General features: G+C 40.7%; 1 long non-coding RNA gene across 1 annotated transcript; it reads left to right on the top strand.

The window, feature by feature from the left end:
* Positions 1 to 1,198: 1,198 nt before the first annotated feature.
* LOC122089790 lies at positions 1,199 to 3,336 on the top strand. The gene is made up of 2 exons (XR_006143347.1): positions 1,199 to 1,357; positions 3,028 to 3,336. It is a non-coding gene; the product is annotated as an uncharacterized LOC122089790 (long non-coding RNA).
* The last annotated feature ends 6,789 nt before the right edge of the window (positions 3,337 to 10,125 follow it).

Genomic DNA, 10,125 nt, shown 5'->3' with positions numbered 1-10,125 from the left:
AAAACTATTTTGCACATAGAGATATCAAACTATTTTTCACAAAAACCATTCTTGTCAAGTAGTTATCAAACTATTTTTATGTTTTGATAAAAAAATGATTTTCATTATTGATTTATGTTAATTAGGTAAAAATTAAAAAGAAAAATGATACCATAGAATTTCACTTCCCTTCCCTTTCTTTTAACTCTCAAAAAGAGGTTTTTGAGAGTTAAAGGAAAGGGAAGGGAAGTGAAATTCTTGAACTTAAAAAAAAAGTAATCATTACCCCATTTATATCAATAGTTTCAAATCATTCCATATTTAATTATTAAATTTAATTTTACTTTGCATCTGAATCCCTTTAATTTAAAAAGTAAAATAAAAATTACCCATAATATGTATCATTATTAAATATGATAAGGATTCTAAAAAAAAAAAAAAAAAAAAAAAAGGATAAATAGATATGATAAAGAAATTTTTTGGTCCGAAAATATGATTAGGATTTTTTTTTCTTTTTTGGGAGTGGGTGATTTAAAGTAAAACTTTGTTTGTTAGGCTTGAAAATTTTCATTTCTCTTCTCTTCAATTTTCCATGCAACCAAACTAAACCTAGCCTATGTAGAAAAAAGCGAAGCGCACTATTGGGGTTCCCTCCCTTTTGAAAATGACCCCTATGCCCCTCTCATCTCAGTGCCCTATCTGTGATACCCTGCTTTCTAAACCCGGTCTAATTAATCGCATTGATTTGGTTTGATCATATAGGGGCTGAACCGGAGAGAACCGACACAGGTACCATATGGAATATGGTAGCAAGGGTGACCTTGAACTCAGGTTGGCCTGACACGACTGAGCGGGTACCAAATGTAATACGTGCACCCAAGCCTTGCACTTGCACGCACCACGAGGCCATGTACAAAAAGTAAAGGTACGTACTAGTATTTGTGGGTGCCAACGTAATCTAATATTATATGGGAGTTTATTCCCATTGAAGCCCACCTGAGATATAGCCCACCTGAGATTTAGCCCATCTGAGATATACCCACCTGAGATGTAACCCACCTGAGATGTACCCACCTAAGATATACCCACCTGAAATAGCCCACTTGAGATTTAACCCACTTGAGATAGACCACCAGAGATTTAGAAGATATTTTGGGGCCCCAGGTATATAAGGAGAGACATTAATTGTCTTTTCCCTCATTAATGTTTGTTGGTCGGTGGGAGAGTAAAGAAGAGAGAAAAAGAAGAAGAAAGAAAATGAGGAAGAAGAAGAAAGAAGAAGAAGGGAAAATCGACCGTAGAGCTTCACCGGAGCTGGGTCTGGTTATTTTGAGCCCGAATTAATGATCAGCTTGTCGAGATCTTCGAATTGAGATAGGTATTATACACATTCCAAAGATTCTTAGGAAAACCCCCTTTCATAAACCCTCTTTTTAATTTTTTTGGAAAGAACCCCACTTGGATCTTGCTAATCCTACTTGGATAATCAAATTTAAGGTCTAATGGGAGGTGTGTATAATTATTTTAAAGGATTTGAAATGAGTATTGGTGAAGATCGAGAGTGTTTGGAGATTTTTGTGTAAAAAAAGTGAAATTTGGGATTTCATTGGTGTTCTTGAGGAAGAGGTAAGAACCTTCATTTTCTTATGATTTGATCTTAGATCTAGGTTGAGGGTACATGATTGGACCTTAGATAAGTGATTTGAGTCGTCGGATCATCCCCAAACAAGTTTCCTAAGCTGGAGAAAAGTCGATAATGATGTTGAAAAAATTTTGTTTAAAGAGTGGGAGATATTTTTATCCCACCTGTTTTCTAGTTTTAGCTCACCTGAGTTCTCAGAACTCAGTTTCTGGGCCTTGGAGTAACCAACGGGATAAAATTGATGGGCTACATAGCCCACTGATCTTCTAGTTTTAGCCCACCTGAGTTCCCAGAACTCAATTTCTGGGCTTTGGTGTAACCGACGGGCTACATAGCCCACTTGTCTTTCCAAAATTTCCAGAATTTGTCCAAATTTGATGTGTAACCCCCATTTATGATTCTAAATCTGATTTTAGTATTCAAACATGATGATTTTGACCCCAAAATAATGAAATGATAAACCATTATGTTTATGATAGGTTACACTCAATATATGCATACCCACACATCGAATCTTTTTCATATCGAGTACAAGCACCGTGTACACATATAAGTAAGTGGAGAGTGGACTCTGATTTAATTTTAGAATGTTATGCATCATTTAACATATGTTAGTCTAGCCATGTCATCATGTCACTTATGTATAGATTAGACATCACATATGCCATTTTACGCATTTGAATGTGTATTTACATAATATGCTATGCTTTGTATTATGATAGAATATTCATTATGTCTTGATGTATGTGATGGAGAAATTTTATTTAGACATAATATGCATACTAGAATTAAATGCCGTTGTCGACTTGAAAACGAGTGCATGGTGGCTCGTGATATGAGATGTGGTGCCATTGTGTAATTATACTATGCTCATGTAGAGGCATGTGGCTAGGATGTGATTTATCCTTATGCTATGATCTTTCCCAATAAGGGTTTACGTGTTGGGGGATCATTGGGGGGAAGCATTGAGTTGCGGTTGTCGAACTCCTATAGCGGTTAGAAGTACGCACGATTGATCGCTAGGACAGTCGGTAACCCCGGTGATATATTCATAGGGCCGATCGTACTGCTTTTATTTTGGGTGGAGTCACCCATTTACTTTCTGTCATTTAAATTTATCAGGAGTCGGCTTATATTTTAAATTTCGGTACCAACAGTGGGCCTTCTCCAACAACCCTATGGCGTATCTCGGGATGGGGCTCATGGCTCATACCCGGGGCATACACGCACTGTGATTGTGAGTAACACAAAACCTATGACCTAGAAATGTTGTAAGGCTAATAGGGTTAAAATGAATTGCATATAGGCGTATTTGTGTTGTGACTGTTTGTGTGGTTTTCCTTATGTAGTCTTCCTTTCCACTTACTGGACTAGTGAGCTCATCCCACTTGCACAACTCTTTTTAGGTGATTTTGTAGGTTACCCGCCTGGTGATCAGGAGTCGGGCCCCACTGAGGAGTTTCCATCTGAGGACTGATGGGTCCCTGTCGAGTTCAAGCACGGTGCCGACTGCATGTGTGAGGATTGTGCTGCGTGGCAACTGTGGCTCCTGAATGATTCTTTTAATTCTTTTTTATGTACTCTCTTTTGTTACTTTATACTTAAATTGTTACATTTTTGTATATATATATCATGCCTTCGGGCCCAAATGTATCTAACTTTTATAACTCAATTTGGGTTTCAAGTATTTGGGAAATAATTAAAAGTATTATTATGTACAGGTCTTCCTTTGAAAATACAGATCTTATCTTAGTTTAGTAGATGTATATTATACCGCAATTATTGCATTATTGATCCTGGCAGGTTTGTGAGTTAATCGGTGTTGACTCAATCATTGACTCGGTTCTCATGTGAACGGGGTGTGACAACGGTGGTATTAGAGCGCAATGCTCTACCTATCTACAACTTACTGCTTAGATCCCATAGAAGCTATAATAGGTCTGGGGTGGGTGAAGATAAAAACCTTATGAAAAATTAAAAAGCCTTAAATTAAATGGAAAAAAATTTGTGATCATTACATTCATAGCATGCATGCATTGTTAATATGAATCCTGGTTAATTAATTTTGGAATTTTCATAATTAAATTACTTGGTAGTAGAAATTTAACAAAAATTTGGCAACATAACGGCGTAAAATGAGAAAACAAAAAATTTTCAAACATTAAACCTGATAGATAGTAAGAATAATAAAATAAGAACATATGGTGGTCGTGTCGGCGACCATCAAACCACATAGTTTAGTATAAGCAAACCATTTAGAAATTCATAATTTCTATCAAGATCACAATTCAAACTTTAAGAACATAAATAAAATAAATTACAAAATGAATGATAGATGCTATCATTTCTTAAAACTATACTAGTTCGATCATGTAAGTAAAGCAGGAAAGTCAACTATGAAACCCAAAATAGTTAAGACTGTAAAATAAAGCTAAAATGTCAAGTAGAAATGACAAGAAAAATGTCAGAAGAGGATAATAGGCCATCAGTCAGAGGGCTAATCTGAGTCGGAGTTGGAGTCGTCGCTAGAGACATCAAAAGGCTCTCCTAAGTGGACCTGAGAGGTGATGCTAAGACTCGTGTCCCAATAAGTGAATCGATCATGGAGGCATACCACTCTCCTTTATACACGACAGACATCCACGGAGATCACCCTAGAAGAGTGGTATATATCCCAGGTAAGTCGCTGAAACCTAGACTCCATCTCTCCAAACTGCCTCCATATCTGGAGCTCTCTACTGGTGTTCTCCTCCACTCTCCTGAGAAGCTTCTACTCCCTGGCCGCACTCTCTCCAAGCTGACTTCTAAGCTTAGCTTGACTCTCCCTCTCAACTCTGAAAGGATATCCTGTAGGATAGGTGCCTCTCCAGTAGGTAGCAGAGCTGAAGTCTGTGTGTCAGAAGCACTAGGCATGTCTGGGCCGCTAGCTCTAGCTGATTTGGAACTGCCAGCTCCATGGAAAGTAGGATCTGCCGCCCTGGTATCCAAAGGCACCTCCTCCAAAACCTCCTCCTCTCTGATCTCCTCATGACCAGGTACCCCTTGGAAACCCTCCTCCTAGTGTAGGAAATGACTCTCGTCATCTCTGGTGTGCTCATCCTCATCCATAGGCACACCCTCCTCCTGCTCTACATCCTCTGCCTCCTGCTCCTCAACTGCCTGTGGCTCTACAATCAAGGCACGCAGGTTCATCTACCTCAAGTTCCTTGTAGAGAACTTGTCCCTTGAGACCGATCCCTCCTCAGAAAGGTCGACTACGAAATGCTCGAAGACTCGAGTAAGAGCTCTACCATAGGGTAGGCTGGCATCCTCGGAATGTAAGGCATGGTGATGCATAGACCTCAGTATGAAGTAAGGGAGGTATAGTCTAGGTATGTTGCCCTCAGGGGCAGATAGCAAACAAACATCTATATAAGTGGGCATGAAACCTACCTGATTCTGGTGACCACTCCTAGGAGCTAGGTTGAACTGCACTAACCTAGTAAATACCCCACCCTCAGGAGAAAAGTCCAACTTGGATGCAGGCCTCGCTAGTGAACCACTAATCACCTCATAGATGTGCTCCTACATGTCCCGACTTATCAGTGGGCCTATGCCTCTAGTCCTAGGAGGATTGTAGTAGTAGATGCCCTCTGAGGAGATACCCATAATCTCTACAAGTCTATCCGTAGTAAGGATGATCTCTACACCCTTCACCAGACTGACTATGGCAAACTCCCCCTCCTCCTCCGTGGCCTCCAGGTTGTAGTAGAATCTCCTCACCAAATCCTTGTAGCATGGCCGGTCAATGTTGAGGATGGACTCCCAACCAAGGGCAAAGAACCTCTCTAAGAAGTGAATGTGAGAAAAGTGCTCCACATTCACCTACTTTTCCAATATCACCCGTAGTGAACGGAAGGTACTCCATAATGACGCAGCTCTCGCACTGTGGAAGACCATCTCATCATAGTCAGATGAGTCCTCCCATTCCCTAGATGGTGATGGGGCTGAAGAATTAGTCCCCACCTCTCTCTTCCTAGCCTTGGAAGTTTTTCTCTTCCTTGATGGCTCGATGGATTCTTTGCCTTTTCTTGGTGGCATCCTGAAATTTCAAAGAAGAGAGATAAGTATAAAAAATAAAATAAGAAGTCACGTATAAGGAGTATCAAGTCGAGACGGATAGTAGAAATGGAATCAAAGAGATGAAGAATGAGCTATAACAGCATATGAAGAAAATTTTTAGGAAATGTGATTTTAGCTGGGATTTTACAAATCATTAAACCAGGTACCTAAACCGGCTAAGTGAAAATACATGGATATGAAGGATTATGGTGATGAAAATCACCAAGCAAACATAGAAGATGCAAAGTGATGAATAAGATAATACATGTGTGGATTGAGGTATACAATGACCTAAGTGAGATGTGTTCTTAATGCGTGAATAGTCCAAGAATGTATACAATGAATAGATCCTTTCAAGAGAACACGAGATACCATACTAGATTAAAAAAGAGATAGCATATCCCTATTTGGGTTTTGAAGAATAAATTGAAGGATCCCAAATAAGTATACCAACTAAGTAGAGAAATTCAAATTTTGGGAATCTAGCCAAATGGAAGATTTACATTCAAAGAAAACAATTAATGATGATTCTAATATGCTTGAAGATTAATGATTCAAATGTAAACAAAGAATTCAAGGTATGGCTAGGTATAAACTTTCCTAATGTTGTTGCCCTCTCCGTTTGGACAAATTATATAAGGATTTTAGGGCTATCATACAATCCAAATTGAGGTAAATTGCAAATGAACGGTTATTAAACACAAAAGAAGCCTAATATTGCAATGAGAACAAGGAAAACTCATAATGTGGATGCTAAATTAACACAGACAAGAGAAAGGCACAACAGAATCCCCAAAATCATTGTTTAGGGCATAAAAAGGGAGAAAATCTCTCCAATGTTCCATTTCAAGGATCAAACTACTTGGAAACTTAAATCTAAGCTCTACAATAGTATATGAATCGTTTTCCATGGAGAAAATCAAAGGAAAAACTAAAGACTCAACCACATTGGCGATTTTTCCATTCAAAAGAGAGAAAACCCAAAATTTTGAGAAGTAAAGGGTTAGGACCTTACCTTGAAGATGGAGTGATAGAGAAGGCAAACTCGAGCAGATTATTGCGTCGATTTGGTGAGTCGAGTAGTAAGGAATCCCCCAAGGATCGCCCAAAATCGCCTGAGTTCGAATGAGAAGGAAAGAAGAGAAAATGGGCAGAAAATAGGGTTTAAAACCCCTTTAATCGTAGCCTCAGTTAACTCTAGCAGGCTGAAATCGATGGGGTTCAGCTAGCCAAGCCCACCGATCTTTAGCCCATCGATTTTCGCAGTAAGGGCCCGACTCCACCTGTGGGTCCTACATGACCTGCATTGGTGGGTTTAATGGTCATTTTTGAAAAACTATGAGTTTATATGGGAGTTTTGGGCCAATACGTATAATGAAATAAAAATTTGGAGTAAAATTGTTATGTACACATTTCTTCAATTGTTTTGAGATGGAAATGCATGAAGTTGCGAGCTAAGCTTAGAACAATAGTGTAATGAATTGTAATACTAACATATATGAAATTTTTATGCAAATCAAGTACACTACAGATGGTATGCACTAGATTCGAGGGTGTCGCACGGGGTGCACCTCGAGGTACTCATTCTGTTGGTAGGCCACCAATCAATAGGAGGCCTCAACCTACGGGGCAAGCATCTAACCTATAACCTCAAGAGAAAACTTATCAGAATGTGGCTCATGAGGATCCACCTATGGCTACACTTCCTGATCCTCCACCAATACTTACCCCTGGTGATGTTGAGAATTTGATTCAACAATCGAATCAGAATCTCCATCAGTAGATTCTCCAGCAATAGCAGGCATGCAACAGTAATGGTATGCTGCACTACCAGGTCATCCTCCTCGGGTAGATATTCCACAAGGTCCAACTGGAGGGCCTAGTGTTGGGGCACAGGTTGGAGGTACACCACCTATACTACCTCAGGGTACACCTCTATATATGATGCCACCTCCTTACCCGTACCATTTGGTATATGCACCATATTTTCAGTCGGTGGGCCATACCACAAGAGTAGTGGAGTCATTTAAAAGGAACCAACCACCTACATTCACTAAGGTGGGTAGTGACCCTTTGGAGCAGGATCAATGGATCCAAGAGATTGAGAAGATATTTGAAGTGATTGAGTGCACTGATGCTCAAAGGATTATTTGTGCGGGGTTATAGTTTAAGAATGATGCCAACTCCTGGTGGCAAGCTTCAGAAGCCATATTGTTTGCTACACACTTGGAACCCACATGGGAACAATTCAAGGAGTTGTTCTTAGCAAACTACTACCCTCGTAGTTTTAAAGACCGTAAGGAAGCGGAGTTCTTGGCCTTGACTCAAGGAAGCAAGTCTGTCTTTGAGTATCAGCAACAGTTTGAGGCCCTATTCTACTTTGCACCCACTCACATGAAGTTAGCTGAAGAAAAGGGTAAGAAATTTCTGAAAGAATTGAAGGTATCCATTGGCACGATACTTAAGGCATTAGATCTCACTGACTATGCCTTGATTGTACAGAAGGCCAAAACCATGGAAGATAAGATGAAAGGTGAATCATCCCTTACACCTCGAGTATGGAAGAGAGCGAACCCTTATGCGGATTTGGGTGGCCCGAGTAAGAATATCTGTGGATCATACGAATTTGACCCTTCATATAGGCAGCCCTACAGGCCATCAGGTTATCCTCCTCGACCCGCTAGTGGGCCGGGTACTACATCTTTTTACCCAAATACTAGTACGGGGCCCACAGCTACTAGGCCACCTCGCCCTTCACTTGCTACAGGTCAGGATCAGAGAGCTCTTGCTCTGGTTCAAGCTTTGTAGAACTGTTGTTTTAATTACCATTCATATGGGCATTTTGCTAAAGATTGCCAAGCCTGACCAGCCTTACCTGCCAATCAGTGTTCTGGGTATAGACCTGCTTTGACTCAACAGAGTCAACCACAAGGAAGGATGTATGCTTTGTCAGCTGAGGAAGCTGAAGCTAGCACAGAAGTGGTAGTAGGTATGATTTAAATTGAGAATTGCCTTTTGGTAAATATTGATGACATGCTATACTTATGTGCATTGCTGTATTAGGTGTCCTACCTGTATCAGGTATACCGGTATATGTCTTGTTTGATTCAGGGGCTTCACATTTGTTTACATCAAAGAGATTTGCTAAGAAACTTGACATGGCACTTAAGATATTAGAGCATAAGATGATAGTTAGTACACCTACAGGCAACATGTCACAGCTAAAGGAATATATGGGCCATGCACCGTTGAGATAAGTGGAAAGCAGTTAGATGCCCAAATCATCAAGTTCAACATGCAAAACTTTGATGTTATACTAGGCATGGATTGGTTATTAGCACATCGAGCAAGCGTGATGTGTAATACCCCGCTTCTTTAACCTGGTCTGATTTCGCGGTTGAACCGGTTCAACCATGTAGGAACCGAGCCAGAGGAAGTTAGAGCGGGTTCCTTATGGGCTATGATGGCACGGGTGACCTTAAACACTGACTGGCCCGACAAGTCCGAGCCAGTGCCTGAAGAGACGGGAGTGCCCAAGCCGTGTTCATGCGCCTACCATAAGGTCATGTACGGACAAAGCAGGTATTATAACCGTATTTTAAGGTATATACGTATGCTACATCGTATGCTAGGGGTGGGGTTCGTGCCGAGGCCCGAACTCGGTCAAAATCATAAGTTTTGGCCCTCAGGTGGGCGGACAGGTGGGTGCACCCACCCACCTGAGTGACCCATCCATGTGCACTATTCACTTAATTAGGAATTATATATATAGCTTTATGTTTTTTCTTTCTTTCCCTTTATGTCACCCGTACGTTGGTGAGGATAGTAAAGAGGAGAGAGAAAAGAAAGGGAAGAAGAAGGGAAGAGAAGGAAGAGGAAGAAGGGAAGGATTTCAGCGGCGCCGAAGCTTGATCTTCCCATTCCGGCGCCGGGAGAGTGATCTTCAACTCTAGATCTACAATTAGAGGTAAACAAAGTTGGGTTTTGTGAACATTCACCATATCCAAGCTTTAAACCCTTGATTCGAGTATGGTTTCTTGAGATCTTGTAAATCCCCTTTGAAATGATGAATCTAAGGGTTAATAGATGCTTTACGTGTTGATCTTGAAGGATTTGAAGAGATATTGACAAGGTGGAAGGAGCATTGTGGGTTTGAAGTGATTTGGAGGGTTTGAAGTCGTTCTTGAGCAAAGAAGGTAAGATGGTTTCCCATTACTTGAATCTAACCTAGATCTAAGTTAGAACCATCCTATAGGACCTTGAAGGTGTGAGGAATGGGTTGGGAAAAGCCCCATTTGAATCCCCAAAGAATGGAGAAAGTGGGGAAGAAACAGGGTATTTCTCGCCAAGACCGGTGGGTGCAACCGGTGGGCCCCTACCCGCCTGTGGGCACCCACTTGAGA

Source organism: Macadamia integrifolia, chromosome 2 (genome assembly GCF_013358625.1).
Source record: "Macadamia integrifolia cultivar HAES 741 chromosome 2, SCU_Mint_v3, whole genome shotgun sequence".
NCBI lineage: Eukaryota > Viridiplantae > Streptophyta > Magnoliopsida > Proteales > Proteaceae > Macadamia > Macadamia integrifolia.
Note: the sequence above shows the minus strand (reverse complement) of the source record. Positions and strands in the feature narration are given on the sequence as shown.